The 27,717-nt window shown below is 38.6% G+C and overlaps 1 protein-coding gene across 4 annotated transcripts in view; it reads right to left on the bottom strand.

Annotated features, from left to right (window-relative positions):
- plxna2.S (plexin A2 S homeolog) overlaps positions 1 to 25,567 on the bottom strand; it is a 207,578-nt gene extending 182,011 nt beyond the window's left edge. For 2 of the 4 annotated variants that reach the window (XM_018249150.2, XM_018249154.2), the window contains exon 1: positions 25,087 to 25,567. The gene's annotated coding sequence lies outside the window, so the exon portion shown is untranslated. Of the gene's footprint in view, positions 1 to 25,074 lie in introns of all 4 variants that reach the window. The other 2 variants (XM_018249152.2, XM_018249151.2) reach the window with 2 other exon arrangements.
- Positions 25,568 to 27,717: the final 2,150 nt, after the last annotated feature.

Genomic DNA, 27,717 nt, shown 5'->3' with positions numbered 1-27,717 from the left:
AACAGGTCTGACCGAACTGATACATTCCCCACATATGTTAGTGATACAAATTGCATAGGGCAGTTACAAGACAAAGGAACATCTGTTAAAAAGAGAGTGTGAGTGACACATGCTCGGTACAACACAAAACATTAACTATTAATATTTTGGTTCTGTTTAAACACAATTAACTTGTAATTTTGGACCAATGGTATATTCCTGGGTTTTGCCTCACTGTATTTTTCATTTGAAAAGCTGAAGGTACACAATAATCCACACCGTGCATCTTGTCCTCTCAAGGTGAGTTTTATTAAGGAACTCTAACATCTGCTTTCCCCTGCTGACACAATGGTCTAGGGGGGTGATATCACTCCAACTTGCAGTACAGCAGTAAAGAGTAATTGAAGTTTATCAGAGCACAAGTCACATGACTTGGGGCAGCTGGGAAATTGACAATATGTCTAGCCCCATGTCAGATTTCAAAATTGAATTAAAAAAAATCTGTTGGCTCTTTTGAGAAATGGATTTCAGTGCAGAATTCTGCGGGAGCAGCACTGATTCATTTTGATAATTTTTTTTTCCCCATGACAGTATCCCTTTAAGAAGAATATAAATGAGCTGGAGAGAGTGCAGAGACGTGCAACCAAACTGGTTAGAGCAGTGATCCCCAACCAGTAGCTCATGAGCAACATGTTGCTCTCCGACCCCTTGGATGTTGCTCCCAGTGGCCTCAAAGCAGGACTTAGAGGCAAGTTTTGGTTGTATAAAAACCAGGTGCACTGCCATACAGAGCCTCCATGTAGGTTGACAATCCATATAGGGGCTACCAAATGGCAAATCACAGCATTTATTTGGCACCCCAGGAACATTTTTCATGCTAGTGTTGCTCCCCAACTCTTTTTACTTCTGAATGTTGCTCATGGGTTCTAAAGGTTGGGGATTCCTGGGTTAGAGGGATGGAAGACTTAAATTATGAGGGTAGACTGTCATGGTTGGGGTTGTTTTCTCAGGAAAAGAAAAGGCGCTTGTGGGGAGACATGATTACACTTTACAAGTACATTAGAGGACATTATAGACAAATAGCAGGGGACCTTTTTTCCCATAAATAGGATCACCGTACCAGAGGCCACCTCTTTAGACTAGAAGAAAAGAACTTTAATTTGAAGCAATGTAGGTGGTTCTTCACAGTCAGGACAGTGAGGTTGTGGAATGCACTGCTGGATGATGTTGTGATGGCTGATTCTGTTAATGCCTTTAAGAGGGGCTTGGATGTTTTCTTGGACAGGCATAATATCCAAGGCTATTGTAATACTAAACTCTATAGTTAGTATAGATAGGGGTATATATATATATATATATATATATATATATATATATATATATAGTAGTAATGGATCAGCACACTCATTGTAGAAGTGAATAAATTGTTTTATTGGTAACACAGCATTGTTATCCTTTCTCAAGGACCTTTCCCCAGGTGGGACTGAAACGTCGGATAACAATGCTGTGTTACCAATAAAACACTTTATTCACTTCTACAATGAGTGTGCTGATCCATTACTACTGCATATTATGAACATTGATCGTGCACCTCTACTCTACTTGAAATCGAGTGTGGACACCCAAAGCATTTATATATATATATATATATATATATATATATATATATATATATATATATATATATATATATATATATATATAAAATTTATGTGAGGGTATAGAGAGGTGTATGTATGGCTGCTAGGTTTCATTTGGAGGGGTTGAACTTGATGGACTTGGTCTTTTTTTCAACCCCATTTAACTATGTAACTATGTAACAGGGTCAGGTGCAGATCTCTGCTCACCAGAGCACATACTGGTAACAATAGAATGGGGATGTACTTCCCTTGAACACTGACATAAGAATTGCTATTATTTATTATTTTATAATGATAACATGGCAAGAACTTTGGTTACAAAGTTGGAGAAATACAAACAAAGCACACATTTTTTCACACGTTTTCTGCAGCTATGAATAGTCTAGAACTGCAAACTGCAAGGGACCAGTGGAAATAATCAGTAGAGGAGTGATTTGATTTGCCCACATGCTCATTTGAGAAGATTGGTTGGAATAGCTTGGGGGTAAGAGAGTAAGCTTCTATAAGAAGATTTACATATACAATATTTATGTTTATTTTTGATGGAGGTGTAGACTATTGTGATTCTCCCTCAGAGGGCAATAAGATCACTAACTGGCTTTACAATACTGTATAATCTAGTTTACTCACCAAACTGTCAGTTTTTCGAACCCCAGCAAAAGTCACTAAAGCTTCGCTTTGCCTAAGGAACAAACGGACTGTAATCTTTCTGAGGCAGGCATGCCTAACACTGCCTATGTTTACTGAATAATGAACAATATATTATTTTTGCTCAAAGGAAGAAATGTTTTCATTATAGTTGTACTGACACCTGTCAATTTCCTTTGTACTATTTTGTTTAAGGGAAAAAAAAAGAGAAAAACACAGAGTAAAAGTCAGACCAAATGTCTCAGGAAACCAGTGTCTGAAACCAACAGGATTACAAGTGAAAAAATCTTCGTTCTCTGGACATGACCTAAGCTTACAAAGGAAACATAAAATCAAAAAGCCCAGAGAATAGAGTGAATTCCCATATGTAGCTAACCTGAATAGTGCATGTGATTGGCTTTCAGGGTAGACTGCCACTATATGCTATTTGAACACAAAGGGTCTGTATTCAATGGCCTGTCAACATGTTTTCACTGGACTTATTTATATAAATTTCAATTTTAGTTTAAAAACATTGATGCAAGCAGCAAACAGTATTCAGTAATCCCCAGTATTCTATCCCCTTACACTGTAACACATATATATTTTAGAATATTGTGCTATCATGAACTCATATTTCAGAATGATCTCTAAAATGAAACGAATGAAAACCCTGTCCAAATGGGCTATGAACTAGAACTTTTTTTTTCTTTCTATGACTAAGATGTGATTCGGTCAATATACATTAGGGAAGTACAGAAAAATTATTTTACAGCAAACCCAATTTTTCAAATATTTTAAGCTGGCAGAATACAATAATGGTCATACTCCAAATAACAGAAAAGCAATAATATTACTGTATTTTCTGAGATCCAGACAGATTTGCCAGAGTATGATCACATTGGTCCAAGATAGTATGTATGGTCAGTGTATACTGGTCTCACAGCAGACTTTTAAAAGGGCTGAACATAGAACTTAATTGCCTGTTTGGCCTTGGCTATAGCAAAAAATTCATGAAAAGCCATGCATGGATTCCAATCTGTCTGTCATTATGTGGGATCTGTGCAACTTAAAATATTTATAAAAAAGGCTACATATTGGCCTATACTCTTTTGTATCTGATCACCCTTCCATGACCAAAATCATAGGATGTGCAGAGTTGCTGCAGCATATCTTTACCTCCATATCTTCCATTGCCCCTGGACAAACTAACTAACATCAAGATATCATCCATCCAACATACAAATACCAAAATGTTGTTTTTTATGGATTTTGCAAGTACCTGTATGGCCAGCTTTAATGTTTTAGAAGTAGCAATTTATTAACACACACCAATTCACTTGATACTTAAAGAGTCTGGAAATGACATTTCCTGTTGGTTTATAAATAATAGAAATATACTTAGATTCTTATTACTGAAAGAAAGTAGGAAAATGACAGGGCCGGATTTACATAGCAGGCGCCCCTAGGCCCGCTGTCATTCATCGCCCCGTCCCCTCCCTCAAATTTTCATTATCGGGACTAGAGCAATGGTGATTGGCACACAGGAAATTTTAAAAACTGTCATATCTCCTGCGCCTCCCCAGTGTTTCTGAACAAATGTGGGTGTGGTTGGGCAGCATGCTGCCCCCTAAAATCCTGCCGCCCTAGGCTCGGGCCTTGGTGGCCTCTCCACAAATCCGGGCCTGGAAAATTAAACACAACAAAATGAAAGAGAAAAAAAATAAAGATAGTACACAAAAAGGATGGACGCCTGTAACTTTGAGGACAATATGCAGGGGGAGTTAATTGTTTAAAAAGAGAGCCAACCCATCCCTTTTGCAGCACCGGTATGAGGCTAAATGGATTTGTTTCTGAACATCAGTAGCAAAAAGTATATTAGGCTACCCATTGCCAGGAGGTTGAGACCACATTTCTATCCAACCATGGTTTGTCCATCAGCATCAGAATGAGAAAACATGACACTATCTGTATCCGGCTATGCTCCTTTAATACCCAGGCATATGTGGGTTCAACATATTTTGAAAATTCAAAAACAATAAAAAGTGCAGTACTTCCTTTTTAACATAAGTGGCTCTATATACAGGTATGGGATCCGTTATCCAGAAACCCATTATCCAGAAAGCTTCGAATTATGGAAAGGCCGTCTCCTGTAGAGTGCATTTCATCCAAATATTCCAGATTTTTAAAAGTGATTTCCCTTTTCCTCTGTAATAATGAAACAGTACCTTGTACATGATTCAAACTAAGATACTTATTGGAAGCAGAACCAGTCTACTGGGTTTATTTAATGTTTACATAATTTTGTAGTAGACTTAAGGTATGAAGATCCAAATTACAAGATCCATTAAGTGGAAAGCAGGTCCCGAACATTCTAGTTAATAGGTCCCATACCTGTACTATAAAGAGCATGGAAGTTGATGTAGTTTTCTGGTATTTTAGGGTGTGGAAGATAATTATGCACACTCTGAGGTCCTTCAAGGCAGATTGCAAGCTTTTCTGCCTTTATATAGAGAGAAAGAACAGATTGATAGAGCTACAAGATTCTGCTTCTTGCATCATGTTTGTACTGCTCTCTAAATCAATATGAAGCAATATGTAGCGACACGGAAGAAATCCATCTGTGCTTTTGTAGCAAGGAATATCTGTGCCACAATCCCAGAAGGCTACAAGGTGTCAGCTTTATGATATTGGTTCTGTCAGATCCCCTGTTTTGCATTGAGAACACGGATGTGTGAATCAGGTCTGCCCTCAGTGTGACCCTGCAGGGCCACTCTATCTCCATTAAACCAATACTGGACACCTTTTACTTTTTTCCTGTTGAGAGGGAGTGTAATATGGCTTGCTTTCTCTTCCAGAAGCCAAGAGGAAGACAGGAGGATGTGCAGTTATTCAGCTATTCTGTTAACTGAAAACAGCACCCTTTCAGTTCCAGAATTCTAGATATCACATGATAGGCCAAGGGTTTACTGGATGAAATAAATCTGTGTATATACTGTATATATCCCTTATTTATCACAGGGAAGCCTGAATAATATTTTATCGCCTGCATAAACCAGTGCAGAAAGTCCAGAAAGCAGTGATCTTTACTGAATTCACCTGCACCTGCAAAGGTTAATGCATTTGGAAACCTTTCAAAAGGCAGGCAAAAATAAATATACATGCAAAAGAAGCATTGTGAATGCAAATACATATGCAAATCGTTATATCACACCATACAACATATGTTATGTTTTTTAATTTCTATTTATACTGTACACATTTACACTGTGGTCATATGCATTTCAGTAATAAGTATGCACATATATAATTCCACAAACCAATACAAAGCAATACCTCCCAACTGTCCCGTTTTTAGAGGGACAGTCCCTCTTTTGACAGCTCAAACCGCAGTCCCTTGTTTTGTACTGGAAAGTCCAGTTTTTCTTTGCACTGAACAGCCAGAAATAGAAACAATGTTTCTAAATTAATTGGACTTTGGCAGGGAGCCCAGAACACTGAGGAAGGGACAGGTGTTCCCGAAACGTTTGATTGTAACTGCAGTGTCTGATAGCACCATGGAATAAATTGGGATCACCCCTATTGCAGCATACTAAGGTATTGGCGTTTTTTTGTGTTTGGATTAATTGCTGGCGTTTGGCTAGGCCAGTGCCAAAGCCTTTTACCCCTTAAATTGAACTTTTTGAGGGAGCCCAGAACAGCCACAGCTGCAGATAAGATACTTTTGTAACAGTTTCGAGATAAGCAAACAAGTAATTGTAACAATATAAGATAACAGGTCTCTTGTGAAAAGTTAGACTCACAGCTTAAAAGGCAATTCACCTTCATGAGCAAAACTGTAATAACTGAAAAAAACACAGAAATATGTTCAGATAATAATAATATATATAATAATTTTATAAAATGAACAAGGTAATTAGAGGGTGTGGCCACAAAATCGGGGGTGGTCAAAAAAATGTGTTCCTCTTTTTATTTACAAAATGTTGGGAGGTATGTACAGAGTAGACCCCTTTTTAGGCTTAATAGGAATAGTATATATTACCATCTGTCACCTTTTAAATATTGGCCCCTTACCTGCCCAGGTTCTGCCTGATCTGAAAAACCACTCTGTGATCTACCAACAAAATACAGTACCTTTTGGCCACATTGGGCCAGATTCAATTCAGTGAGCAAAAGTTGGTTTATCACGTGAAAACTCATGGATGAAATTCAATTTGAGGAGAAAAAAACTTTTCTCCTTACTCCCTTCCAGTTTTTCCCCATAGACTTTAATAGAGTTTTCACATGATAAACACTAAGGGCAGATTTATGAAGGGTTGAATTTCGAAGTGTAAAATACTTTGAAATTCAACCATAGAATTAAAATACTTTGAATTCGAATATCGAAGTTGAAGTATTTTTCACCGAATTTGGCCATGGAACAATCAAAATAATCGAACGATTTTACTTTGATGTGTAAAGACTTAGAAAATGGTTGTAGAAGGTTCCCATAGGCTAACATAGCACTTCGGCAGGTTTAATTTGGCGAAGTATTTAAGTCGAAGTTTTTTTAAAGAGACAGTACTTCGATTATCGAATGGTCGAATGTTCAAACTATTTTTACTTCGAATCGAATTCGAAGTAAATTCGAAGTCGTAGTATCCTATTCGATGGTCAAAGTATCCAAAAAATTACTTTGAATTTCTAATTTTTTTACTTTGAAAATTCCCTCGAATTCACTTCGACCCTTGATAAATCTGCCTCTATGATAAGTTTTTCTGAATTGTATTTCATCAAATTGAATATCGTCCAACAGTTTTCATGTGATAAACCTTTTTCTGACGGAATTGAATCTGACCAATTCAGAGCTGTCAACTCCCTCGATTTTGTTCCAGATTTATTTCACTCCAAATTCAGTTCCATTTTTCCCCCATAGACTTCAATAGAGTTTTCACGTCATAAACACTGAGATTAGTTTTTCTGAATTGAATTGTATCTCAAATTGAATCTCAACCATGAGTTTACACGTGATCAGCCTATTCAAATGCCACACTGATTATGAATCCATGGCATGTAATGTGACACAACCTGATGTACAGGTAATGGATTCCTTATCCAGGAACCTGTTATCCAGAAAACTCCAAATTACAGAAAGGCTGTCTCTCACAGACTCCATTTTATCCAAATAACATTATATTTATACATTCCCCCAGAAGAGCCGTTATCCAGAAAACCCCAGGTTCCAAGCCTTCTGGATAACAAGTACCTTACCTGTAGTTTGCACCCATTGAGAGACTAACATATGGCAGCCTACAATATCAACAGTACTTCTTTTAGTGGCCGAACGTGCAGGGATACTTGATGGAATCTCAGTAAGACAAAATAATATGTTGGCTTTCTCTCATATAAATAGATGCACATAATGTTGGTACTGAATGTTTTTTGCAATAAAAAAATCCATTTGCTAATACTTTTCTTCTTTACAAAAATAAATGAAATGAAACAGAAACACTTCCAACAAACAGAGCATATTTTTAACCTTTAACTGAGCATTTCAAGAATCTATTACTCACCTACGTTAAGCAATACATTACAGAGAGCTAATACAAACACAGGTTTACACAGAAAAATACACTTGTACTGAATGATAATGTTTGAGTTTCTCATTAATATCATGTATTAAAACGAGCAGCAGCACTTTAGCAGCTAAAGCGCTACATGTCCACAGGAAGAGCTTACAATCTAAATGAAGTCAAATGACTGATATTAAATAACCCTGTATGCAATTACCAAGATAATATGATTTTAGATAGATATAGCCAAGAAGCTATTATGTTAATGATGTTGCTTGGGAAAGGGAAAGAAAATACTGGTTTGTGCTGTTCTTCAAAAATAGCAGAAGCCAAATCACACACTTTTCATTAATAACCTCATTTAAAATTCCAGGCTGCAGAAACAGTACTGTTTTTACAAACCTATCATTAGATTCCAGAGCTGTTTTAAAATAAGAACAGCTCTTCCTTTTAACCCTATACAGCCCATATTCTTTGTTATTTTAGCAACTAATGGGTAACAAAAAGTACACACACACACATATATACACCTCCCATTGTGATTTCCTGTAGACACAGATTTAAGGGAAAAGTAAAGAAATCGAGACGCTATATTCACAAGGACAGACTTAATAAACACATACTCTCAAAGTGCTTGGTTCCCCTCTGGGGATTACCAATTGTTTTGCTTTGGAATTATTTAAGCATGATATGCTTTGCTTTTTCTTGCAGTACAGATGAATTTTTCAAATCAAACATCGCAAACAAAGCCAATTGCACACATACAGGGTCATCCCCATAACATTTCAATGCAGGGAACTTTTGCGATTCCATACATTATAGAGAAAATCAATAATTTAATTTTATGAGATGTAAAGATTGCTTATTTTGTAGTCTGAAGCAGTTCAGTGCATTTCAGCTGCTCGTTCCATGGCTATAACATTCTCATTTACCCCCACCCCTTTTCATCTGTGCATTGGTATGGCTCAGTCCAGGTCATTGTTTGAAGTTCTACTATGCAGTTTTATTAGAAAGTACTCCTGTTACAAAGCTGGCCATTGCATCTGATGGCATCTTAATTTCAGCTAAATTGCTTGTATCCTGCAATGCTATGTGTAGGTGCCCCTGTCTTTGTTTTTATTTTTGTAGAACATAATTTAACTCACTTGGTTAAAGGGCTTCTAATAAGAATATTGGGATGGGATGTTCATACAGTGGACATTTAAAAGCACAATATAATTTGTATGGCTTTTGTGCTCTATATGTTACAATGCTAGATAGTTGATAAGCAACTATCATATTATTTCTTAATAATGTGGGCACTGTTTCATTGGTATCTGTGATGGGTGAATCTGTCCCATTTTGCTTCACTGGAAAATACGTAAAACAGTAAAAATTCCAACTCTTCCAACCCATCCTACTTTTATTTTTCTACGATACATTGAAGTCTATGGGTGTTTTTTGCCATGAAACCTGGCGAGAAATTTCACACTAATGGCAGGCAGTAAAACAGCTCATCCTCATATATATATAAATACAGCTGTCTTCTAATAAGGCTGTTAGTAACACATAGAGGCACATAATTATGTCTCTTTATAGGTCCCTGGTAAGGCCTCATCTGGAGTATGCAGTACAGTTTTGGACTCCAGTCCTTAAGAGGGATATAAATGAGCTGGAGAGAGTGCAGAGACGTGCAACTAAACTGGTAAGAGGGATGGAAGACTTAAATTATGAGGGTAGACTGTCAAGGTTGGGGTTGTTTTCTCTGGAAATAAGGTGCTTGCGAGAGGACATGATTACACTTTACAAGTACATTAGAGGACATTATAGACAAATGGCAGGGGACCTTTTAACCTATAGAGTGGATCACCGTACCAGAGACCACCCCTTCAGACTATAAGAAAAGAACTTTCATTTGAAGCAACGTAGGGGGTTCTTCACAGTCAGGACAGTGAGGTTGTGTAATGCACTGCTGGGTGATGTTGTGATGGCTGATTCAGTTAATGCCTTTAAGAATGGCTTGGATGATTTTTTGGACAGACATAATATCAAAGGCTATTGTGATACTAAACCCTATAGTTAGTATAGATATGGGTATATATAATCTATGTGAAAGTATGGAGGGGTGTGTGTATGGATACTGGGTTTTCATTTGGAGGGGTTGAACTTGATGGACTTTGTCTTTTTTCAACCCGATTGAACTATCTAACCAATTATGTAACATTTATCAATATTCAAATTTCAAATTCATGTGAGTTTTTTTTTTTAACTCACATGAATTCGATTTCACATCGAAATTCGAATAACCGTTTATTTATTATAAAAAAAATCGAATATCTTTAACTCGGACGAATTTTACTAATCAAACTTGATTCGAGATTCTAATGTCAGGAAGGCTGCAAACATCTCCAAATTGCCCATTGGAACTCACCCATTGACTTATACAGCAATTCGGCAGATTTTAGGTGGTGAATAGTTAAATTCAAATTCTTAAATGACCAGAGTATGATAAATATCAAAAATCGAATTAGAATTTTTTTTTAAAAAAAACTCAAATCGAGTTTGGATAATTCCCTATTCAAATTTGACATTTTTGACCATAAAAAAAATTTAAAATTTGAAGTTTCAATTCGACCCTCAATAAATCTGACACATAGTCTGTGTTTTACAGAACATTTACCCAAAAATAAGGTTAATCCAAAGCCATTGTTTTTGCTTTTCTCTACATTTTACAGGCCAATTTTCTTTAGATTTAACTGCCACGCTTTTCCATTTCACCATGAAAATTTCATAAAAATTTCCAGAATGAGGTCTGATCTACTGAGTGAAGCCGCCACTTGTTTCACAGCAAAAATATTCTTATCTCTGCCAGAAGGGACCCACAGGCTGCAAAAACCTTACATTCTCCTGAAACCCGCAGAGTTAAGGCAAGTTCATGTCAATAGCATCCCACATGCTTGTGGACAGCAGAGCTGACATGTAATAGCAGGTGTGATAGCAGTCTGCTTCTTCACTGTTTTTCTCCTTCACATCTGCACCAGACAAAGGGTTTCTAGAGTGCACCTGTTGGAGGGGGTGCTGTTGGGTGACTCTAGTTAATATTTTGTTCCTCTTTCTCTCAGCTAGACACATAAAGCAGTCTTTCAAATTGAAGAACAACTGTTTTTCATATAATACAATGATATCTGCTGTGCTGCTAATCTGTTTTCTTTATAATTATTTTTATAGGGTTAGAAATGTGTTAAGGCAGGGGGGGGCTACTAATTCTGAATTGATCAATTTTGTTTGCAAAAAAACTGGCAAGGCATATTTACATGAGTCCATATTAAAAAATAACTCCCCAAATAAAAAATAAAAATGGCATTTGCTTGATTTAAGCTAAAGAGACTGGATTATTATATGGATTGTTAGATGGGTTTCAAAAGTGGCTTCCACAATTATACTTACTAAATGGAATAATCAATGCTTCTATAGTTTTATGGAAGCTCTCTGCCCAGAATATGAGAAAATATAAGCGGGTGCCCCTTCTATGGATAACTGTATTATGCCAATTAGACTAGTGTGGCTTTTTCTAGGGGATGTAACACAACAGGACAGCTAAGGGAATTTATAAGGTAGTAGCCAACCAACTTTAGAGAAAAAGACAGCTTAAGAAAGGCTACAAAATACTAGTTGAGTAATAGCTACAAAGAGAGTAAAGGAAAAAGAAATGGAGAAATACGTATACAATAAACTCTTGATTTTTCTATTAAATAAACAGGGAAAATAAACAAATGATAATGCATAAACATAATATTTTAGAAGTCAAAATTCCTATTTAGTAATAATCCTTGCTCAAAAAACACATCAGAAAGGGTAAGTAATACACCTTAGTGTTAGGCTTCAAATACAACACAGGCAAAGGTCTCGGCGCACTAGACATATAGTACAGGTTCAAGACTGTGAAGGACTTTTCTGAACCACTTCTATACAACAGGGGTGTCAAACACTTTTCCTCAGCTGCTGCTACTGCTGAACTACAGCTCCCAGAAGTGAGTTTTCTAGAGTAGATGTAGGGCCACTGGGTACATTATTTTAGGTGCATTTAGTTAAAAGAAAAAAACTGCAACTCCCCTTCTGGCAAGCCGTTGTTTCTGCATATGACAACAAAGCTTTTCCCAGCATTGCTGCTGAAAAGTTTACCAGTTTCATTAATTGTCTTTATTTTTTTGGAACAAGAATAGCGGCTTCTTGGTTTAAAGCTTTTGCTGAACTATTACATCCATAACCCAACTTCAGCACTGGCAGCAGCTTTATAGCCTGCTGGCATCTTCTCTAGTGTTGGGCGAATTTGTCGCGAATCGGCGAAAAATTAGCAAAATGTAAGTTTTGACACCAGCGACAATTCCGATGCACATTAAAGTCAATGGGCGTCTATTAATTGTCGCCGGTGTTAGAAAAATTGACGCAAGTGAATTTTTGCGGCTGTGAAACGCGGAGATTTGCCGCAAATTTGCGCCTAAATATAAATTAGCCCATCACTAATCTTCTCTTTTGTATTTTTACTGCTGTATTGTTGCCAATATTTGCAGACTATGTGTATGTGCCTACATTAAAAAACAGGGGAAGAATCCCATAAAGTTTGTAAAATATAACTAAAGTGAATAGATATTGTATTGTGTGAGCACAACAAATATGCAAGTAGTTGGCATAATGCAGGGAATTAGGTGAATGTCCCCACACAAAAAAAAAAAATAACATTTAAGATGTTGCTGTTCACTAGATTAAAGGGTTTTTTTGTAGCACACTACCAGTCTAAAAGTTATAATAGATATAAAAATGCATTCAAGTACAGCATGCAATCCAGTTAAACGCAGAAAAGAGTACAGGAATGATACATTGGATACCCAGTTTCATTGTGAGCACTGAATGGATTGATAAAGAGCAGCTAAATTATATTATTTGGAAGTACATTTATCTGATACAAGGCAGAAGAAGAAGGAGGCTTAAATAAAATGCTAAGCATAAATAACATTCTGCATGTACTGCTGCTCTGATTGCCGCTTAAAAAACCTGAAATTGAATCCACTGAGTGTCATATTTTCTTCACTGTCTGACCAGTGTAATCTGTGGCTGTTGCTGCTGTTCCACATGTGATCAATGACTGCTCTACCAAGAACCGGCTTTATCACTGCTGTTTGCTGCTGAGAGCAGGGAGACCGCTTTGCCGGTAGAGAGCAGGTAGAGGTTATTTAATCTCCAAAGGAACTGACCTTACTGCAGTGCAGGAGACCGAAAAAACCTCTGGTTTATAGAAGTCTTCCATACATTAAGCATATATGTTACTGTTTATAAAATGAAGAAATGTTCTTGGGGGGGTCCGTTTTCTCCCATTGTGTGGCCACCTTCAGTGTTTTTCTAATCTAATCTAAAACAAACTGCATGATCTGGATGGTTATGATTCATTGAAATAATCCCAAGAAAGAGGAAAAACTGGATGCAACTAGTAGGTGATTTAATAAATGAGTGTGCTTTAATCAATAAGATCCGCAGCCCCAATCCAATTAACTGGAACACACTGCAGGCAAAAATGTCAATGTGAATGTGAATGTGGCCTTAGAAGGTAGTCAGATTTGTGGTACATAACCTGTAGGAATCTGACCCAACATAAGTCTTCTGGTCTCCTCTAAATAACAAAATATCTGCCAGAGCAAATAATGGAATTTCCATGCCTGGAGGTGGCAAATTGTCAGCTAAGGAGAAAATAGAGAATACGCTCTGCATAAACAATAGGTACATTTTTCTTCTTGTGCTTTCCTCTTTATGTGTTCTGGCCACTGGAAATTGAATTTTATTTGAAAGAAATTCTCCAGAAAAAATACAGTTTCTTAATATACCAATGGGTATAAAAGATATGCCTGTAAGTACAAATGTAATGGTGAATTTTATGAAGAATCTCTCTTCGCCTTTTGATAAAAATGCATCTGGGGTTTGAAAGACCTAAAAGGAACGAATGTTGGATTTTGTTTATTATTTTACGCTGTCATGCTGGACAAGCTTTCTTGATTTTTGACGATTTTGACAGCTTAACCAGCAGTACCGGGTTTGTTACTGAAATCTCCCGACTTTCTCTTTGATCTCCTGCACTGAACAGCAAGATACAATGGGGCAAATTCACTAAAGGACGAAGTACCTAACACTAGAGTTTATTCACTAGCATAGCGCATTATCGTTAATTCGGCGATTCACTAACGGACACTGGCGTAAATTTGCTAGTTACTTCGCACCCTTACGCCTGGCGAATTTGCGCAACGGACATAACTACGCAAATTCACTGACGCGCGCATTTTTCTGAATGCTAAATTTTACGCCAGACTTCCTTCGCCACCTCAGACCAGGCTAAGTGCAATATAGTAGAAAGGGATTGCTGGCGTTTTTTCTTTTTTTATGGGTGATAGGCTGAAAAAGATCAAAACATTTTTTGGGGCTACCCTCCTTCCCCCCTACATTTCCTAACTCATGGCACCTTAACTATACAGTGGGCACATGTGTAGGGCACAATAAAAATTTTATTTGCTGTTTTGAAGGTTTCCCAGGCTTGTGTAGTGATGATACATATATCTCCATTGTAACTTCAATTAGGCGACATATGCAAATTAACCATTGCTAGCGTAACTTTGCTTTGCTTGGCGAATTAACGCTAGTGCAACTTCGCAACCTTACGCTTCCCCTGAGCGCAACTTCGGATTTTAGTGAATTTGCGTAGCGAGCCCAGAATAATGGCAGGTGCACTTGTATACTTTTGTAACAATTCAAGATAAGCAAAGAAACAATGGTAACTATTTAAGATAATCAGGTCTCTTGGGGAAACTGTGTTTTGCAGCTTAAAGGGCAATTCACCTTCATTAGCAAAACTGTAATAACACATAAAAACCACAGAAATGTGTTGCCCAAACTTTCAAAACCTGTCAAATTTTGAAATTGAACATGGTAATTAGGGGGTGTGGCCACAAAAACGGCCATGGTCAATACATTTTCACAACAGCGGCAAATCTTTCTGTCCCTCTTTCTATTTCCAAAATGTTGGGGGGTATGCTGTAAGCACACATTTTTGTATAGCAATTTTCTAAACAGAATGGCCACATCAGTCAGTGATGGGCAGTTGCCAAAATTTCAGGGGCTTTGCGTGGTTCCCTACTGCTCAAACGGCATAACTTTACATTTCACAGACAAGATGCACTACAATACCTTTCAATAATGCACTAAAAAACCTTTCAATAATGCACCTTTCAATAAAAGAAACACATCTAGTCTTTTAAGTGAACATGCATGGGGACTGCAGGTGAGTAAAGAATTGCTGTATTTGACCTTAGTGCTGCCTGGTTTATAGAGATATGTGAATGCTTTCACATTATTTCACAGTATACTTTAGCAATAATCTTTAATATTTCTATAAATAAAAGGGGATAACGGAGATTTAGAACCAATATTGCCTTGAATAATGACTTTTATAAGAGTAAGCTCTATTTGGAAAGGTTCTTGTACCAAGAAAATGCTCAGATATAAAATAAGGTATGGAAATTACAAATGCAAATGCTTTACAGCACAATCATCGGGCGTCAATGGTTTTGTATAAACTTAAACATAATGTTCTGTTTGCTTCAAAGGTTCAAATGTAGTTCATAAATATAAATAAATATATATATAAATAAATATAAATATATATTAATGATGTGCGGGTCGAGAAAAACTCAACCCATGCCTGGCCCAGACCAGTGCGCCCCCGCCTGCACCCGCCTGTGATCTGTAGATGGGGCAGCGAGGTCGGCCTATACCCGCCTGACCTGCAGGTATCGGGCTGGCCCACACATCACTAATATATATGTTATAAGCTGTAGTGAGGCATATAGGAAGTATTACAAGGTCCAGGAGTGCTGCTGGGTCTCAATTTGCAAAGCAGATTCCAGATAAGCTGTTTAGAACTGTTTTACTATTTAAATGGAAATAAACAGGGATGGATGGCTTTCATGGCTCTCTGCACACTACAGTACGCAAAAAATTTTTTCGCACATAGAACAGTGAATTGTTTTGACCACGCCCTTGCTGTGGCCACACCCCCTAATTACCATGTTGATTTTACAAAATTTGGCAGATTATAAAAGTTTGAAAATATTTCTCCTTATCTAAACAGTTTTTTGTCTCAAAATTGTTACAAAGTATCTTATTTGCACCTGTTAGCTGTGCTCTCTGCTAAAAGCCAATTAACTTTGTTTCTTTTTCTGCCTGGTCAGTGCAGAGAAATAGGGACTTTCCAGTACAAATGAGGGACTGCAGGTTGAGCTGTTAAAAGAGGGACTGTCCCTCCGAAAAAGGGACAGTTGGGAGGTCTTGTACATCATGCAAAATGGAGCACAGAGAATCCAAGTATTGCACTGTCTTCCCTTTCTGTCTCATAACTCATAAGAAGGTAAGGAAGTAGCTGGTGCGGATTCAGTGAACAAAGTAACTGCCAGCTTTTTCGCAGGCTCTACACCTACTGCCGGATTTTAATTGCGAGGTGCAGAGCAACTGTCCATGCCACCAGGCCCGGATTTGTGGGAAGGCCATCTAGGCCCAGGCCTAGGGCGCAGGATTTTAGGGGGGCGGCATGCTGCCCAACCACACCCACATTGGTTCAAAAACCAATGTGGGTGCGCAGGAGATACAATCTCCATGAAAATTTGCACGAATAAAGGGGAGGGGGCAGGGGCGACAAACGGCAGTGGGCCTAGGGGCTCCCACTATGTAAATCCGGCCCTGCATGCCACTTAATCAATGAACACTAAAGGGCTTGATTTTGTACTATTTAGTGCTCCTGGACTTGTAGCAGGGGCAGTTGTAAATGACCCCTTACTGGCAAATATTGAAAACCTCCCAATATAACGCTTCACACTTTCTATTGTGATAGTGGAGGTTATTGCCATCACACAAGTACCAGAGCAAACTTTCTTTGACCAAAAACATCCACAGTCATTACATAGAATAAACTGAATAAACAATAGACCAATAAACTATTAAAAGTGGATTACTTATAAAACTACAAATTTCAAAATCATTACAAAAGAATGCAAACAGCTCAGGACTGCTTCTCAAACTATGCTACAAAATGTTAAATTCTGGTTCAATTCCCATCAATTTAGTACAGAATGTACACTCCAAATCTTTAGGGTAAGCTGCATGCAAAATAGGAGTAATTATAATCCTCATTTCCAAAACTAAGGGTTAAACTGCCCTGCCTTCACTTCCATTTAACTTTCCCTGTGGGCATTTCAATTTGTGGATTATGGGCTGTGCCTGCTCTATGATAATCTTTTAGAGTTGCAGGAAGATGAAATATTAATAGCGCGCTTGAAGCTGTATTCACAAACTTATATACAAGGAAAATATATCCTGATGTGTCTTTCCTGTATACAGCATCAGCTAGTTGATTGCAAGCTCTGTATATAATGGGAAAGTACGGTTCTGTATCCATATAAATAATACAAAATACAGTAATAAGCAAATGGGTTTCAGAAGCAATTTATTTAATTGCTGAAGACTATATTATAAGGTTAATTAGCAATTAAAGGGACAGTAACCTTAAAAAAAAATATACTAAAACGAATATAAAATATCTATATTAAATGTAAATGTATTTATGTTGACTACATAGTAACCATGCTTTCTAGAGTTCAGTCCATTTCTGGGCTGTAAAAATGTAGTGTATACTTTCAGACACCAATCACATCTTTGCAGAGGGATCAATAATGGCAAACTGGGCAACTTCTAGCGTTTTGTTGCACCACCATTATGTTGCTCTGGACAGATGGATTTAAGTCAAGCACATGGTCTTGTCTAAGGACAGTCACACATCAATCGAAAAAGTGTGCTGCAGAAGTTACTGTTGCTTGGCACCAATTTCAATTAACTCTGAAGGAATCCATGATTTGACCTTATTTATTATTTAAAAAAGCTTGATTTAATCAGTTCAGGCAAAATCTCTATGAAATTGAGTGAAAACCGAAATTGTAAGAGTTTTCCCCCGAATCGTTTTTTTTTTTTTGGCTTTTCCCCAAAAAGCACAGATTTTTCGTATTTTTGCCCGAAAAAGGTCAGATTTCCAGGCTAATTCCAGCGCAGACCACAGAAACTTAAAACAAATAGGAAAGGGACCTCTGCCATTGACATAATCAACTTCAGCAAGTCTGAGATGGAGGATTTTCGGATCCAGGCTTTTTGCTGCATTGGAAAATTTGGGTTTTTAAAAAAAAAACCCGAAAAAGTTAAAGTTTTTCCCCAAAAAGCCAGACCGGAGTTTAGTAAATAACCCCTTGATTCTCAAACAGACCCAGTGGTTTTTTTTTCTTCTTCTCTGAGCTGGTTGCAAACATGGGACCAACAAATGTTTAAATATCCGGGGGATATGGTCAAAATAAATATAACAGCATTTTGGATTTCTTTTCTGAGCCTCTGTAATGGATCAGGTGAAGCTGTTCTTTTACATGTTTCAGAAGCAATAAAGTTTTTCCTTGGGAAAAGGAAATGCTGATTATTTTTTTCTGAAACAATGTAGCCAGGCGTTGTGTTTCACCACTGAAGTTTGGAATGTTTACAGTGTGCATCAGTGTGCATGGACATGGAAAAAAAACCCTTTTGAATCTGTTCATTAACCAAACAACTTAAAGAACTAGTGTTATAGGTCACTGTGTGTTTGCATCAATGACAGCATTAACACATTTCCTGCCATACTAAAAACAAAATACCGAATTCCCTGCACAAAGCCATTGTTACTGACTGTAAATAGCAAAGGAGCAGTTTTAGAACTGGATTTTTGCTTACTGAAAGAAAAGGTCATTCTAAACAATGTTCCAATACACATTTGTTAAAAATTATCAATGCATTTAAAGTTATTTGTAAGTGTAATTGTAACTGAAAGTTGTGTTTGTTTATTCCTTTCTGCCCTACTTGTTTTGTCTCTAGAAACAATGTAGCAGCAGTTAGCCTTGCATGCTTCTTCACAGGTCTGCTAAGCGGCATGCTCTAGCTTCATTGTTTCAAGTCAGACCCACCAGGGTATAGAACAGAACGGGACAGACAGATACTGCTTTCAACGGTACTTACAGTCACAAAAGTTGCTTTCAATTTCTTGCTTACAGCAATTTTTGATTGCAATTATTAACTTGTGACTGTCAGTAGACACCAAGGTACATGCTTAGCAAAAAGACATCCTTTCAATATGGTAGGAAGGTTGAAATTGCACAGGGTTACATGGTTGTACACTACAGTGTGTGTGAACTAGAACCCTGGCCGCTACATAGATCCCTGCTTTATTCCTTATATTGGGTTATTTGACTTCATTGTTTAACTCTGAACCCACAACAGGAACTATTCAACTATTTTTCAGTGAAGCCCATACCTCCATGAAATGGGTGGAATGGTGCAAAATTTTCTTTTTCTCTGAGGCAACTCTCCCCTTAACTTTACTTATATCTCTGTTGTTCTAAATTTTACACACCACCAGCTTAGAGGCTGCCTGAATTGCTATCTATCTATGGGCAAAAGCAGGCAAATCTGCTTTTTTTATTTAAATAAATATAGTACTGTCCAGTTCATATGCGACATATGCATCCTTACATTATACATCTTTGATATCAGTCCCTGTAGCAGTGGAATGGCATGGAGGAAAAGCTAGTATAAATTGATGCTCATTTTAAGGATTTGTAAGCACTATATAAACTGAACAATACTACACCATAAATCGATAAAGGCTTTTTTAACCCTATTCCCAGGCTACATATCCCCAGAAAAAACAACATACTGTGTGTGTGTGTGTGTGTGTGTGTGTGTGTGTGTGTGTGTGTGTGTGTGTGTGTGTGTGTGTGTGTGTGTGTGTGTGTGTGTGTGTGTGTGTGTGTGTGTGTGTGTGTGTGTGTGTGTGTGTGTGTGTGTGTGTGTGTGTGTGTGTGTATATATATAGTCCATGTCAAAGAAGGGGAAGTTGTGCTCACCACTAGTTTTTAAAACCATTAAGCGGCGGTGCAATGGTGCTGTGACCACAAAATACTTAAAGACAAATACAAGAGGTCCTTTGCAGTGTCTATATAAATATATATGTATATATATATATATATATATATATATATATATCAGAGAAGAAAACACAGAAACAGTAAGACACGTCTCTAGAGTAGTAAACTATACAAAGCCAGTCTAAGATGTGCAGTATACTCCAGCTCTATGCAATACATGCTTAAACTGAGTATCAGCCTGCCCTAAGGTTTATTACTCTTCTATAAGGTGTGCAGTTTGTACCTTTGAAACTAAACAACTGGTACATCTAGTATGGCACAATGTTTAAGGCCATGAGTTACCGTGCACTACTACAGTTAAATTCTGGTAACCACTAACAACATTATTGGCACTATACAGGCATAGTTTAAAACCGGGATAAGAATTTCCTTCTTTAAACATTGATATTTATACATAAAAGTGGGTTCTGGTAGGTTGCTAGTATCTTAAAGACACTTTCCTACACTTCAATAAAGCAGCACAACTAGTGGTTATAAATGGATAGGACTGCATTACCAAGGGTTATAAAAATGCATTATCTGACAGTGGCAATAGAAATGCACAAAAAGATTTTTCACTGCACACAAAAAGCTTCAGATTTCAATATTCACTGTCTGTTCAAAAAATGTCACAAAGTACGTATCATATGTTTATGCAGTATAGTTTCCCGTTGATATTTCTATTAACTGTGGGTTTATTCTAAGGATGCCCAACTATGCAGGATGGACATTTTCTAAATACTGGAGACATGTCTGACCCAGTAGTTTAGCTAGTGACAATAATGACTGTATTTAGCAATGCGCCCATGGTGAGTGAATGTCAAATAACATGTTTGCTGCCTCAATTGTTTTTGCAAGACTTAATTAATACACGCAGATAAAGCTGCGCAGTGGGCGGAACCAGCTGTCCAGTCATGAATGTGAGTTATTTGCCCAGTTCCATATGTATACTGCTTGCAAAAAGGCACAAAGGAATGTGTGCTGCCCAGCGTTTTGTTAAGGTGCTAAAACATCACACTTTGGCAGTGCTTTTTGCACAATTTTACCTTAATTGAAACCACAACAAGTGCCTCACATATTCCATAATTTAGTCAGTAAGACTGAGCATTCCCGTGGTGGGAAGTATACCAATTTAGCCATCTTGAACAAGAGAAACAAATTGCCAGCATATGTGCCTCCTTTTGAGCCAGCAGTGAAATCTACTTTTTGTCACATGCTGGAAAATATACCCGTTCAGAAAAGTCATCTAACCCCATGTCAAGAAGGTGATAATGATCCAGTCCTGAATTTACACAAAATGATCACATAAAAAATGAGTGGATTATTATCACTCTTATATAGGCTTAACTGGTGTATTTGTGGTGTATAATTTCACCAGCAAGACCTCATATCTAATCTGGCAAATCACACCAGCCCTTACGCCATCCTCTGATAAGGCAGCTTCATTCATACCTGCCTCCGTTTGCATAATAGTACAAAACAGTGTTTGCTTTGTGAAAGCACCTTCTATCCAACATCCTCACCAATCTAGCCTACAGGGTAACACCCAAGCATAGACAAAACTTGTATTTGCAACTTCATGTATTTGCGAGGCCCTGTTTGCTTTCTAATCGTATATTTGCCTTGCTAAGCAGGGGAAGGGTTATCTGCATGAACATATATTTATATTAAGAAACTTAGTGTTTAAACTGTCTCCTCATACTTTACACGGTGCAAATTGAAAATGAAATGGTCCCAGTTCACCGTTCCAGGCAGTATATGCTGTCACTTCTTCTTTGTCATAGGACAAAGGAGAGGGGGGTAGAAAATGATAATAGTTTAGTTTTAGGTGTTCAGATTGTTTCCTTGACATCTAACATACCCAGTGCCATTGCTTATAAGTCCAGCTGTATATAAACACAAGTAGTGATCAGAGAAATTTTTCGCCAGGTTATGAGTCTATAGACTCCAATGTTTAGTACGCTTAAAAAAAAAATTTACTGTTTCACAAATTTTCTGCCAAAACAGAATAGATTTGTCCATCAATACTCAGGAGAACCATACAGTACAATAATGTGACCTGAAACCCCCAAATTCTCTACTTGCAACCCTTAGTGCAAGCAAAAATGCTGCAATGACTTTCCTCTGTCTGATACAAGGAACACACACATGATGCACTTCATCAAACCATGGTCTACAATAGGAAAAAAACATATCCTTTCATTGGTTCAACACCTTGCAACCCCCCTAATTCCTGTATTATGGAACACAGAACAAGAAGTATCTGTTCTGAGCGCAAACATTTATCTAACATAGCTGTAATGCATTAGAAAAATCATTGCATACAACCCACCATAATCGACAGAAATATGGTTATGGTGTCACAAGACATGCAGATGCCAAAATGTATAAAACTGTCTGTTGTGATCAAAGCCATAACTTCTATAAAAGTGAATAGAATGCTTTGATTTGAGTAATGACAGTGTTCCAAAATTACTCCATCTCCACTTTTACACCTCTTGCCCTTCCAGTAAATTGCCATGGAATAACTGACTAGGATAGACAGAATGCTGTACAGTTATGGGAGAACCAGAATGCTCGGGACCTGGGATTTTCTGGATAATGGATCTTTCCATAATTTGGATCTTCATACCTTAACTCTGCCAGGAAAATTGTAAACATTAAATAAACCCAAATAGGCTGGTTTTGCTTCCAATAAGGACTCATTATATCTTATTTTGGATCAAGTACAAGGTACTGTTTTACTATTACAGGGAAAAAGAAAATCATCTTTAAATATTTGGATTATTTGATTATAATGAAGTCTATGGGAGATGGCCTTTCTGTAATTCGGATCTTTTTGGATAACTGATTCAATACCGGTACAATATTTATATTATACAAGCCTATGCACTATTATAACAATAATTTCATTACATGTGGCCCAGTATGTGAAATGGAAAGATTCTTCATACTTGTTGGTGGGTTTTTTTTTGCTCCCCACATTTTCTCTTTGCATATCAAATATTCATTAATTTTTGCATCATGATATCAAAGCCAAGGTGTGTGTATCATATAGAATTGCCTCTTGCCCCTGGATGCCAGTCTCAGTATGTCAAGGTTGTTTCCATCCAGCTGTTTTTATCTGCAACTAACAGGATCTTCACACAGCCAGTGGCTGTCTGAGAATGCCCGGAATTATATTACACAAGAATTGTATATCGGGAGTCAGACATCCCAGTCCAAGGATGACAAACTTGTGGCCAGCTAGCTGTTTTTTGGACCATAACTCTCAGGGTGATGGGACTTCATTTCAATGGCAGCTGGACGACTGCCTGTCTGAACCACCACCCCCTCTTCAGCCCCAGAGTGCAGCTGCTCTGTATTTACAACCAGTGGGCTAATACTTTCTACTGGCACACAGAGGTGTGAAGCGCTGCAAACTGGTTTGGTTTTTGTGTCAAGTCTCTGTAACCACAATCAAATGACTTTATGTCCCAGAGTCACTGAGTAGCAAAATGAGACCGCAAGCTAAGGCGCTATTTAACACACCACATTTATAATCTTGCTATAATATTCAGACCTACAACATTATGATACTCCACACTGCTCATTAATTGAACACACTACTCCTTGAGACGCAGTAAAAAAAATGACATGTCAAAAATGTTTTTTTTTTTCAGTGTCATTACTGTGAGCATCGCAATTCTGCCACTGCCAAGGTTTCACTTAGCTTGGCAGCGTATCTTCCCGGCAACAGCAAGACTTCAACGGAACACACTGCAGTGCATATTTACAAATGACATCTTTTTTTTTTTATTCTTATTATTTGCATGTCTTTCCCAATCAATGCCACTTGGGAATCAGCACAACCTCTGCTCATCATTCACTTTAATAATCCAATTTTAGAATTCCTTGCCTTCCCCCCCAAACTTCAGCAGCATGAGAATTTACACCAATGTGATATTGCTCTGTATTCTGCTACAAATGAGAAGGAGGGAGTATCGTAATAGATGTGTATCGCACACATCATTTGCACTGAAAAAATGGAATGCCAGATATTAATATTTAAGGGAAAATATAATCAGGCAATGGAAAGCAATTTCAAAAGTGCTGCCTGCGTGCTTTTTATTTTAACCTCTTGTGTGGTGTATGGGATGTTGGTCACAGATCCAGCGTTCTGAACGGTGTATTGTGCTGCTGTCTAACACAGACAAGAGTTGGGAGACAAAGCCAAAATAGAAAGGTCAAAGCAGGCATAGGATAAAGCCAGGTCTGATTTATAAAGATGCCTGTCATTCATCACAACATAAGGAAGAGACATATTCACATAGCAAAACCAAGGGCTTCATCAGATACAAAAAGCATCTTAATGATACAAGTGTATGTGGGAGGTTCAGCCTCTCATTTAACCCATTTATCTTCCAGCCGTATTTAATTACTACCTCTACTTCCATTTTTCCCTATACAGATTTGCATGTATTTGTGCAGATTTGCATGTATTTGTGTATTAACTATTCAGTTACTGAGGGACGGTTCTAGGAGACTGGCAAACATCTTCTGGCTAATGCAATGTACCTTGTAATGGGGGTAGTCATTCAAGTTTATGTGCATGTTTTGATTTTAACCATTAAATAACAATGGACATAATTAAGCATAAACCATGAATAGACTCTACATATATAAATAGTATATCATGTATATTTTAATATTGCATACTTCTGTGTGTGTGTTTTAATTGTAATTGAAATATAATGACATTCATAAGCGAATTACCATTGTGGTTATAATGGTGATGACATGTATTATTGCTCCATGTTATTTATGTGAAGCTGCAGTGCATTGTTCCCCACAATCCAGAAGGCAAGTGCTGAAATGTGCCAGTTTGCAAGGAATCCTTGGTGCCTGGCTGTGAGAGGGGTTAATTTAACTGGTAGCCCATGGGCATGTCCCAGAGCTCCCCCAGTACTACAGATCCTCACTGGCAGATCTGCTGATGAAGCTCTGGATAAGCAAGTTCCTCATGATCTCAGCCAAAATTTCCAAGCACCACATGGGGGCTTTAACCCTGCAGAGACTGGAGGAGCAAAAACAAGGGGTGATAGTAAGGGGTACCCATTTAAGACTTGGGGGTAAACCTTCTACCTGGCAGGTCTGGTTAAAAAAAAATCTTAGAGGAGTAACAGCGTTTGCGATGCTGGAACTGCCATTGTGATCAGTCACCCCAGTGCCACCCTCACCAGCATTCCTCACCTTATTCCTCACCTTATTCCTCACCTCATTCCGCCTGAGCCACTGTACAGTGAGCCGCTGCTGCTGTAATCCACATGGGCTTGGGAGATCCACACGGCCACAAGGTCCCCGTCTTATATCTGTATTCCTAAAGTATCTTGTGTTGCTGGGGTGAGTCGTTCTGCACGGGCTGCTCCAATGTCGCACGTATCCAGCGGCACTGAATCCCGGCTGCTCCTTGCAGGTCAATTCCAGTCAGTGCCCGAGCCTTCCTCTCCCTCAGCTGTGCATTAGGGTGCCATTGTGCCAATAGAAGTGCCGCCTGTGTAGATGCTTCTCTCCTCTCTTGCGTCCTCTCCTGTCTCCACTTCCCATGCAGCTGAGTCTGAGAGCTTCCAGTAGCTGAGTTCTCGCTTTCACTTGCAGCCGGAGAAACACCCCCTTCCACACACACACACACACTGACACACACACACACACACTCTCACACACGTCTTCAGCAGTCACTTTGCCTGCCTCCTGATCTCGCCGTCATTAGCATACTGTCACAGGGCAGCTTAACCCCCTGCCTGCCACAGCCTGCCTTCCTCTCTCAGGGTAGCTTAACTCTCTGCCTGCCAGAGCCTGTCTTTCTTTCTCCATGTTAATACATGTAGTCAAAAGAGAGCTAACCTCACTGCCTGTAACAGAATGACAATTTCTCTACACGTTATTGGCATAGAACTTAACCCCCTGCCTGCCAAAGCCTACCTTTCTCTTTATTTGTCAGCTACTTGTAGGCAAAAGGGAGCTTACCAGCTGCCTGCCACAGCATGCCTCTTTTTCTCCACGTTATTGGCATAGAGCTTAACCCCCTGCCTGCCAAAGCCTACCTTTCTCTCTATTTGTCAGCTACATGTAGGCAAAAGGAAGCTTATCTGCAGTCTGTCACAGCATGCCTCTTTCTCTGCATGTTATTGGCATATAAATTAACCCCTGCCTGCCAAAGCCTACCTTTCTCTCTTTTTGTCAGCTTTGGTGAGGTGAAAATGTGTGGGGGGCCGACCATTCAGCCTGACATTCTTTGAACCATTAACATCATTTAACTCATTTAAACAAGGACTCAGCTAGCCGTAGCAGTAATATTTGGGCACATTAGTCAGGGCCGGAACTAGGGGTAGGCAGAGTAGGCACGTGCCTAGGGCGCAAAGCTGGGGGGGGCGCCAGGCACGTACCTGCTCTGTCGACTACCCCGTGTCCGGTCCTCTCTCTCCCCGACTGCCGTGTATCTTTTGGGTAAATGTGCTTCTGCGCATGTGCGCACAACATTTCGCACATGCGCGCTGGAGCGAAGTTTTGAGCATGTGCACTGGAGCACAGTTTTGCACATTCGCAGTCGAGCCATGGCCCGTCAGGTTGCCTAGGGTGCCTGGCTGGGTTGGCCCTGCTCTGACATTAGTGAAATGATCTGCCACTTGGTCTATACTGCTGCCTGTGTGCTGAAGGTGTTAGCAATAGACACGTACTGGCATGTAGTTTATTGTACTGGCACATCAGTACGTTTATTGACACCTTCAGCCCTAAAGAAGTATGTGAATCGGCACATCGCTATGTGCCAGTACTTGTCTATTGCTAACACCTTCAGCACACAGGCAGCAGTAAAGACCAAGGGGCAGATCATTTCACTAATATGCCCAAATATTACAGCTAGGTGATTCCTGATTGCACTGTGCTGGCGGGCCACATTATTATTTATTTCATGATGGAGGCTGAGGGCCAGTGTAAATTTTAAAATGGGCCGCATTTGGCCCCCGGGCCGCACTTTGGACATGCCTAATGTAGGCAAAAGGGAGCTTATCCACTGCCTGCCACAGCATGCCTCTTTCTTTGCACGTTTTTGGCATATACCTTAACCCCTGCCTACTAAAGCCTGCATTAGTACTTGTCAAAGGCATGCAGTTACAGAGCAGCTTTACCCAGTGCCCACAAGAGCTTTCCTTTCTTCAAATTATTGGCATAACGCTTAACCCCCTGCCTGCCAAAGCCTGGCTTCTTCTATCAATCTCCATTATTAATGTAATAATGTTATTAGGATTAGCAATGGGCAAATTGATTTGGTAAGCATGGATTTGCAGTGTATTTCCGAGTTTTGTTGCCCGCAAAATTAGTTTTTTTCAAAACTGCAGCGAAAACTTGTCTTTGAAAAATTTGCACCAAAAAAAAAGAATTGTCAAAATTGTTGTGTGCATAAAAATTGTCGCTTGCGTCAAAATTGTCGTGTGTTAAAATTATTCAGACACTCACGGACTTTAATGCATTAGGACAAAATGGTTGCGTGTATAAAAATTGTCATTTGCGTCAAAATTATTTTGACACCCATTGACTTCAATGCATTTTGCAAATTTTTCGCCATTTCGCTAATTTTGAGGCAAAGCTAAACGGGACAGATTCACCCATCAATAATTAGGATCACTATACCTTAAAGCTACTAACAAACATTTAAAGAAGAACTAAAGCTTCAAAAATAATGTCAGCCCAATGTAACCACAATCCTTTAACAGTAAACATTTTTGCCTCCAAAGTTATCCTAAGTAGTACCCCAACTTCTTTTTCTTACAGCACGCTGAGCATGTGAAGAGTCACTGCCACTCACAAAATGACCTAGGCTAACACAATCCAAGATGG

Source organism: Xenopus laevis, chromosome 2S, assembly GCF_017654675.1.
Source record: "Xenopus laevis strain J_2021 chromosome 2S, Xenopus_laevis_v10.1, whole genome shotgun sequence".
NCBI classification, from domain to species: domain Eukaryota; kingdom Metazoa; phylum Chordata; class Amphibia; order Anura; family Pipidae; genus Xenopus; species Xenopus laevis.
This window is presented reverse-complemented; position numbering and strand designations above follow the sequence as displayed.